Genomic DNA, 8,782 nt, shown 5'->3' with positions numbered 1-8,782 from the left:
ATGAAATTTTTTTTACAGTGGATAAAGTCAATTCCTATGAATTTAAACCCAGAACTATCTATTCAATTCTATTCCATTTAAATATATTTGTACTGAACATAATTATAGCCATTCAACTAAACATTTTGACAATAATGAAAACAATAACATTGAAGGTTTCGTAGACTTCGGTCCATATGGAAGGTCAAAATAGTACGCAAATCAGGCCCTAGTGTACATGGTGAATGACATAAAACTGAAATTCAAACCACCAATTGGTTACTTCCTCACAAAAGATACTTGTCCCGAACAGACTTTGAAGATATTGCTTCATGATTGCGTAACTCACCTAAAACGTATTGGCCTTATTGTCAAAGCTGTAGTCTGTGACCAAGGAACAGGCAATCAAAATTTGTTCAAAAGTATGGGGATATCAGTGGAAAAGCCATTCATTGAAATTGATCCTCCACATCTCTTGAAAAGTGTGAGGAACAATTTCAAACAGTATCCCATAATAGTGGAAGGCAATCGAGTTTCTTGGGCAGTCCTAGAACATTTTTTCAAAATAGACTAAGAAATTGGTAAGTTTCAAAGCACACATAAGCTGAAACGTAAACATATCAAGTTACCAGCATTTTCTAACATGAAAGTCAGTTTAGCTGCCCAAATTTGCAGTCAAAGTGTTTCTAATTCAAATGGCCTGTTCACTGGGATTAGGAGAGTTAACAATTGAAAGCACATACACAGCAGAGTTCCTCTTACACATGAACGGCCTTTTTGATTGCTGCAATAGCAGGACATTAAACAATGAAACACACTGTAAGAGAGCAATGACTGATCAATACATCCACATACCAATGCTGAAAGAAAAATTGGAAAGGTTTAATATATGGTAGCTTCAGAACTGTAGGTATAAGGACAATTCACTGACGATATTTAGAAATTTTCAAAGCCATTGAAAGTCCAAACCTTCTAAAAGAAAATGTTCTTAATTATATTTCAGAATATTTAATTCACCGCTGCTATTCAAAACACCAATGTTCTACCATGGTTTTGGTATATTTAATTAAGACTTGGCCAGCCCATAAAATATTCCACTTTAGATTCCACGAATTTCTTTTGATATATTAAAAAAGTATAGTTGTTAATATTGAAATGAAATAGGGAGGGATTTTTCTTGTACTTACTTTTTATATTTCTTACGAAATCAACTGTTTTACTTAAATAGTTAAAATAATTCAACATCACAGCTGACTGAGCTGAATTCAACTTTAACCTACTGAGAGCAAAATTTATTTTTCTTTGATAAGCAATTTTACAGTGCCATCGTGTGTCCGGGAATTCCAAACACTGTCGTCTGCTTCTTCAACGCTCTCATGGGGAAAAAACGTACCACGAAATTTTAAGGCTGTGGCTATTGACACACAAAGTGTGTGGCAATAGCTCAGTAACTATTGACACACACTCGAAGTGTGGCAATAGCGGAATGACTATTGACACACACTTGAGGTGTGGCAATAGTCTCTTAGCTATTGATACACTTTTTGCGTCAATAATAGTAACTTGACTACTACGACATTGTGTGTCATTAGGGAAGAAACTATTGACACACGGTACTTTAAATAATAATTAATTCGTATTTTCGTAGTAAAAAACTAATGGATTTTTATATTAATTATGCGTCTAAGATTTCAAATAGACGCCAGCTCCCGACCTGATGAGAGGCTAGTCGTTGTATTTTAATGAAATATTTTAATACGTACTATTTTAATTATTTATCTTAGTAACATTTCTTATTGACACACAAATTGGTTTGTGTATTTTTTCTTGACACACATATTGGTTTGTGTATTTTTTCTATACACCCAAATTGGTTTGTGTAATTCTTATTGACACACAAATTGGTTCGTATATTTTTTACTGGCACACAAATTGGTTTGTGTATTTTTTATTGACACACAAACTGGTTCGTTTATTTTTTCTTGACACACAAATTGGTTTGTGTATTTATTATTGACACACAAACTGGTTCGTTTATTTTTTCTTGACACACAAATTGGTTTGTGTATTTTTTACGGACACACAAATTGGTTTGTGTAATCCTTATTGACACACAAATTGGTTTATGTAATTCTTATTGACACACAAATTGGTTCGTTAATTTTTCTTTACACCCACTATTGACACACGGTACTTTAAATAATAATTAATTCGTATTTTTTAGTAAAATCTAATTAATTTTTGAACTAATTATGCGTCTAAGATTTCAATTAGATGCCAGCTCCCGACCTGATGAGAGGCTAGTCGTTGTATTTTAATGAAATATTTTAATACGCACTATTTTAATTATTTATCTTAGTAACATTTCTTATTGACACACAAACTGGTTCGTTTATTTTTTCTTGACACACAAATTGGTTTGTGTATTTTTTATTGACACACAAACTGTTTCGTTTATTTTTTCTTGACACACAAATTGGTTTGTGTATTTTTTATTGACACACAAACTGGTTTGTGTATTTTTTATTGACACACAAACTGGTTCGTTTATTTTTTCTTGACACACAAATTGGTTCGTATATTTTTTACTGGCACACAAATTGGTTTGTTTATTTTTTCTTGACACACAAATTGGTTTGTGTAATTCTTATTGACCCACAAATTGGTTTTTGTATTTTTTCTTGACACCCAAATTAATTGGTTTGTGTAATTCTTATTGACCCACAAATTGGTTTGTGTAATTCTTATTGACACACAAATTGGTTTATGTAATTCTTATTGATACACAAATTGGTTCCTGTATTTCTCGTGAACGTTCCTTTAAATCAATTTCATAACAATTTCCAGTTTCTCATCGCGACCGTTGAACAAAGTTGAGTTTTAATATTTGCAGTGCGGATTAGCCATATAGGAGAAGTAGCAAATGCTACGGGCCCCGCGCCTAGATCCATTACCGTAACTAGGCAGGTGCCACAGGACCCGGAAACGAGGTTAAAAAATGTAATGGTAATCTCAGTAGTGACGTAGCTTCAGATTTTGGGCCCGCCAGCACTAGACTCCATGAACCTTTTTTTTTGGAATTTACCGTTTAGAAAAGTATGGTCATAATTTTGAATAAGCCCCCTTAGGCCCGCCTGCATTGCGGTCTCGGCTCTCCCGTAGCTTCGCCACTGGTTCACAGTGGTATTCATTAAACCTTTAACATACGAAAGTACAGGGATTGTCACAGTTTTGGTAATTATGTCACTTTTGGTTTAAGCTTTTTGAACCCCAAACGGCGCCCGGCCTTACATGATTTCTCTGGTTCCCTGCAGTGGCGTAGACAAGGGTGGGTTTCCGGGTCCAGACCCTCCCTTGGGCTTACCTTTGAGTGTACTAAATTTCCACCCCCTTCTCGACCCCTATCTTAACATTCACATACTTCGACCCCCCTTGACGAATTTCAGGCTACGCCACTGGCTCCCTGTACGCTTTTTTATCTGACCTACGGCTATCTGGTTAAGACTGGTTTCGGTAACCGACGAGGACACAGATATAGAAAGCCGCTTTATTCTCAGATAAGTACTAACATATCTGTCTTTATGTTGCCTACCTAATTCAGTCATCTAGCTAAATGTTTTTATACTTTTAAATTTTTATATGGCAACAAAAAATTGGCTTAGTTCCTCCAACATTTGGTTTTTCAAAGGAACCTTTGTAGCAATTTGATAATAATAATACTTCATCAGGTAGAGAAAGCTATACACTTATTGTGCACTGACAACGCAAATACAAGGAAAATAAAAAGGAATATATTCACATAAAGGGGAATTAGAGGTAAGTGTCTGCATGTTTCTTCTCTGCATTAGCATCGTACTCAAAACCTTTCACCGTACTAAAACCATAATTCAATCCTCGTCTGATCCTCTTTTTGGATTTCTCACTGGACACTACAGTCTCATTAGTGTTAATTCGCTCTTGCGAATTATATTCTATACCATATTATAGAAATTAAAATTCCTTTTGATATAAGTAATTTTATTTTACAACTAAATTTATTTACAGACTGCAATTAATTTTGCTTATAAAAAATTACTAAATTTGTACTCCCTTGTCACTGAAAAGTTCTAAATATAATTTTTAACATTTACGTTCTCGGTTCCCGTACGGACGTAATTAGTGTTTTCCCTTCGCTCCAGATTCGTTATTCTCTCTCGCAACCTACGTTGCATGTTTGAATTTAGGGGTCCTTAAATTATGCTAATCATTCCTTCGTAGCTTCGCGCCTACTTAGTATTCTCACTATACCCAACTTTTCACAAATTTCTGTAATACAGGCTGCTGATCCCTTTATGATTCTAGTAAAATTTCAATGCCAAAATTAAGTGGCCCTTTAAATACAATACACAACAAGAACAAAAGATGTTTTAAGAACCGATATTTCATCTCCCGCCAAATTATTCAAAACTTTTAGTTTAACCAAAAGTGACATAATTACTCCCACGATTAAATCTGCGCTCTTGCTGGATTAAATCCGATTAAATTTAATATTTGTAAGTTCGGCTGTAAAAAATTTAATCCGATTAAATTTAATATCTGTAGGTTTGGCTGTATTACGTTTAATCATGATAAAATTTCTACTCCGTAGCTTTGGCCATTGCGGGCGCAAATTTTTTATGAATAGGAAAAAGCATGGGTGACGTAGCACTGCCTATACTCTACGCGTAGGAGTGAACTGCCCAATTACTTTAAAGAGCCATACCGGGATTTGAATTGGCGATAGAAAAATAAAACATGAAAAAATGGTAACCCTCGAAAGACGCACGGAATATTGCTTTGCTAAAATAAATCTTATAAAATGTTATTATTATTATCACCGAAATCAGGGTAAATTTTTAAATAAAAAGTTTTTACTATTAAATTTGACCTTTTTAGTATTTTCTTGAAACCACACAGGGTTTTGAAGACCCCAAAATGCGGCAGAAATTTAAAAATTACCAACAGTCAAATATGATATTTACATAGAGGCTCTTTCCATGAGCGCACCCAGAGCGACCTTTCGGTGTCTCGGCATCTGAACGCTCATGAAAATTACACGACGCGATATCGCCGCCTGTTTCCATTGTCGAATCGAACCCCCACTGATGAGTAGATCGCTCCATTTGTAGTGCTACTAACTGGCACTTTGAAGCATTTATCCTAATATCTTCTTTCTAGCTCAATGCGGTGGATTAAGTCAAACTCGACTTTCACCCAAACTAATTTGACTTACGCTTACGCCACAAATTTATACGTTCGTATAAATGTAAATTTGACGGTGAAATTAGTGAAGCAGTTTGGATATATAATTCAGATTGTACCTGATCATGTGAGAAAAAGATAACGGATTTATATGTTCCGATAGAAATTAGAAGCACTAGATTTACCAGTTGTTTTTCAATTCGGAAATTGGCTAAGAGGCACACCGAGTATAGAAGGAATAAGGAGAGAAACACCCAAAATGTAGTGAGAACGATGCGATGACCGTTTCCAAGAAACAAAAAGGAGCGATATTTTCTGCCCGGAACACCTCTTTTGTGGTGCCAAGAAGGTCGACCACTTTTATCGCACTAACCCGTTTCCATGACCGTTCAGATGCCGAGACACCGAAAGGTCGCTCTGGGTGCGCTCATGGAAAGAGCCTCATATTTGTAACAAGGACGTAACGCCAAAGTTGGGTCAAATTGTAACCCGTTGGTATGGGCGCCATTTCGTATGAATTTTTCGAAATATTTATTTGTTATCTCAAAACAAAATATATAAAAAAAAATAGGTTTTTGAAAAATTACGTAAGGTTACAAAAGGTTCTGGCTCAGATTTAAGAGGGAAAAAACAAATTACGCCTCATTGTATTAAAAGTTTTAACGCAACAGGCTTTCTCCTCCGTTAATTTTAATATGAAAAAGTCTTTGAAAAAAGAGGTGTGTCGCTTGCATGTCTCTTGCTTTGTAAATCATAGTGTTTTTATTCATATTCGAAGGAAAGACTTTACAAATTAAGGCCTTATCCAGGCCTGTGGGTGCCCGGCCACCTCAAAAATAATTTGTTTCCCCTCAACAAAATCTGCGAGTGCCGATCGTACGCCTCAAAAACTCTCTCAGCCCCTTCAAAATAGCATTGTGTCCCTAGAAATATATCAAAATAAGTAAACAAAATCAATAAAAATATCCTATTCACATATTATAGTTACTCTATGGACCAAACTATATTATTTGCTTTCTCAACTTCTGTGCTTGCTTTACTATATTACTATCACCATATGTAACAAACAGTAACATAATTACTCATAATATTTCCATTGAAAAAACTTCAATGAGACCTTGTTTCACGCGGAACATACATTGAGCGGAGCCAAAAATTCAAAAATGCTTATTGAAAAGGTTACCATGGAAATGAAATCATGTGATCGCGAGGCACGAGCTAAACTTGACGCCAGAAACGCTCGACGAATTCTCACTAACTTCCGTTTCCCATCAGTAAAGTTGATAACGCATATTTCGTCACGGAGTTGTAAGTGACGTAATTTCATTCACGAAAATGCTTTTATGGCATACTTATGAGTGATTATGTTACATATGGTATCACCATTATAAACTTATGGTATCACTTCCACCATAATAACTCGACACCCTTTTTTACGTCAAAGTAAAGTGGCGGTTTTAGGAAGCTTATCAAAGTAGGGGTTCTAAAGGTGATCTGGTATCGGTTGCTTTCACGGATTAACTGGATTATTTTTAATCAGATATACCTTTAGCAGTTAACAGATATTTTACTATAACGGCAGTATGCGGATACACTTAGATTGTCTGATATTAACGGGTTGTATCTTTAATCCGCGATAACTGCGGATATACTATTTTAGTGTATATTTATATTGGCTTGGAGGAACTAAGCCAATTTTTTGTTGCCATATAAAAATTTAAAACATTTAGCTAGATGACTGAATTAGGTAGGCAACATAAAGACAGATATGTTAGCACTTATCTGAGAATAAAGCGGCTTTCTATATCTGTGGCCTCGTCGGTTACCGAAACCAGTCTTAACCAGATAGCCGTAGGTCAGATAAAAAAGCGTACAGGGAGCCAGTGGCGTAGCCTGAAATTCGTCAAGGGGGGTCGAAGTATGTGAATGTTAAGATAGGGGTCGAGAAGGGGGTGGAAATTTAGTACACTCAAAGGTAAGCCCAAGGGAGGGTCTGGACCCGGAAACCCACCCTTGTCTACGCCACTGCAGGGAACCAGAGAAATCATGTAAGGCCGGGCGCCGTTTGAGGTTCAAAAAGCTTAAACCAAAAGTGACATAATTACCAAAACTGTGACAATCCCTGTACTTTCGTATGTTAAAGGTTTAATGAATACCACTGTGAACCAGTGGCGAAGCTACGGGAGAGCCGAGACCGCAATGCAGGCGGGCCTAAGGGGGCTTATTCAAAATTATGACCATACTTTTCTAAACGGTAAATTCCAAAAAAAAGGTTCATGGAGTCTAGTGCTGGCGGGCCCAAAATCTGAAGCTACGTCACTACTGAGATTACCATTACATTTTTTAACCTCGTTTCCGGGTCCTGTGGCACCTGCCTAGTTACGGTAATGGATCTAGGCGCGGGGCCCGTAGCATTTGCTACTTCTCCTATATGGCTAATCCGGCACTGCAAATATTAAAACTCAACTTTGTTCAACGGTCGCGATGAGAAACTGGAAATTGTTATGAAATGGATTTAAAGGAACGTTCACGAGAAATACAGGAACCAATTTGTGTATCAATAAGAATTACATAAACCAATTTGTGTGTCAATAAGAATTACACAAACCAATTTGTGGGTCAATAAGAATTACACAAACCAATTAATTTGGGTGTCAAGAAAAAATACAAAAACCAATTTGTGGGTCAATAAGAATTACACAAACCAATTTGTGTGTCAAGAAAAAATAAACGAACCAGTTTGTGTGTCAATAAAAAATAAACAAACCAATTTGTGTGCCAGTAAAAAATATACGAACCAATTTGTGTGTCAAGAAAAAATAAACGAACCAGTTTGTGTGTCAATAAAAAATACACAAACCAGTTTGTGTGTCAATAAAAAATACACAAACCAATTTGTGTGTCAAGAAAAAATAAACGAACCAGTTTGTGTGTCAATAAGAAATGTTACTAAGATAAATAATTAAAATAGTGCGTATTAAAATATTTCATTAAAATACAACGACTAGCCTCTCATCAGGTCGGGAGCTGGCATCTAATTGAAATCTTAGACGCATAATTAGTTCAAAAATTAATTAGATTTTACTAAAAAATACGAATTAATTATTATTTAAAGTACCGTGTGTCAATAGTGGGTGTAAAGAAAAATTAACGAACCAATTTGTGTGTCAATAAGAATTACATAAACCAATTTGTGTGTCAATAAGGATTACACAAACCAATTTGTGTGTCCGTAAAAAATACACAAACCAATTTGTGTGTCAAGAAAAAATAAACGAACCAGTTTGTGTGTCAATAATAAATACACAAACCAATTTGTGTGTCAAGAAAAAATAAACGAACCAGTTTGTGTGTCAATAAAAAATACACAAACCAATTTGTGTGCCAGTAAAAAATATACGAACCAATTTGTGTGTCAATAAGAATTACACAAACCAATTTGGGTGTATAGAAAAAATACACAAACCAATATGTGTGTCAAGAAAAAATACACAAACCAATTTGTGTGTCAATAAGAAATGTTACTAAGATAAATAATTAAAATAGTACGTATTAAAATATTTCATTAAAATACAACGACTAG

The 8,782-nt window shown here is 35.3% G+C and overlaps 1 long non-coding RNA gene across 3 annotated transcripts; it reads right to left on the bottom strand.

Annotated features, from left to right (window-relative positions):
* On the bottom strand, window positions 1-1,361 carry LOC149935432 (uncharacterized). Of its 3 annotated transcripts, XR_016472216.1 has the most exons (6): window positions 1,167-1,361; window positions 1,026-1,095; window positions 835-951; window positions 609-763; window positions 329-526; window positions 1-235 (listed from the first exon to the last, which is right to left on the bottom strand). It is a non-coding gene; the product is annotated as an uncharacterized LOC149935432 (long non-coding RNA). The 3 variants fall into 3 exon arrangements; XR_016472217.1 differs by having other exon boundaries at window positions 1-549; XR_016472215.1 differs by having other exon boundaries at window positions 1-526.
* Between the last annotated feature and the right edge of the window lie 7,421 nt (window positions 1,362-8,782).

This window comes from Leiobunum rupestre, chromosome 7 (genome assembly GCF_980474605.1).
Source record: "Leiobunum rupestre chromosome 7, qqLeiRupe1.1.hap1, whole genome shotgun sequence".
Classification (NCBI taxonomy): Eukaryota; Metazoa; Arthropoda; class Arachnida; order Opiliones; family Sclerosomatidae; genus Leiobunum; species Leiobunum rupestre.
This window is presented reverse-complemented; position numbering and strand designations above follow the sequence as displayed.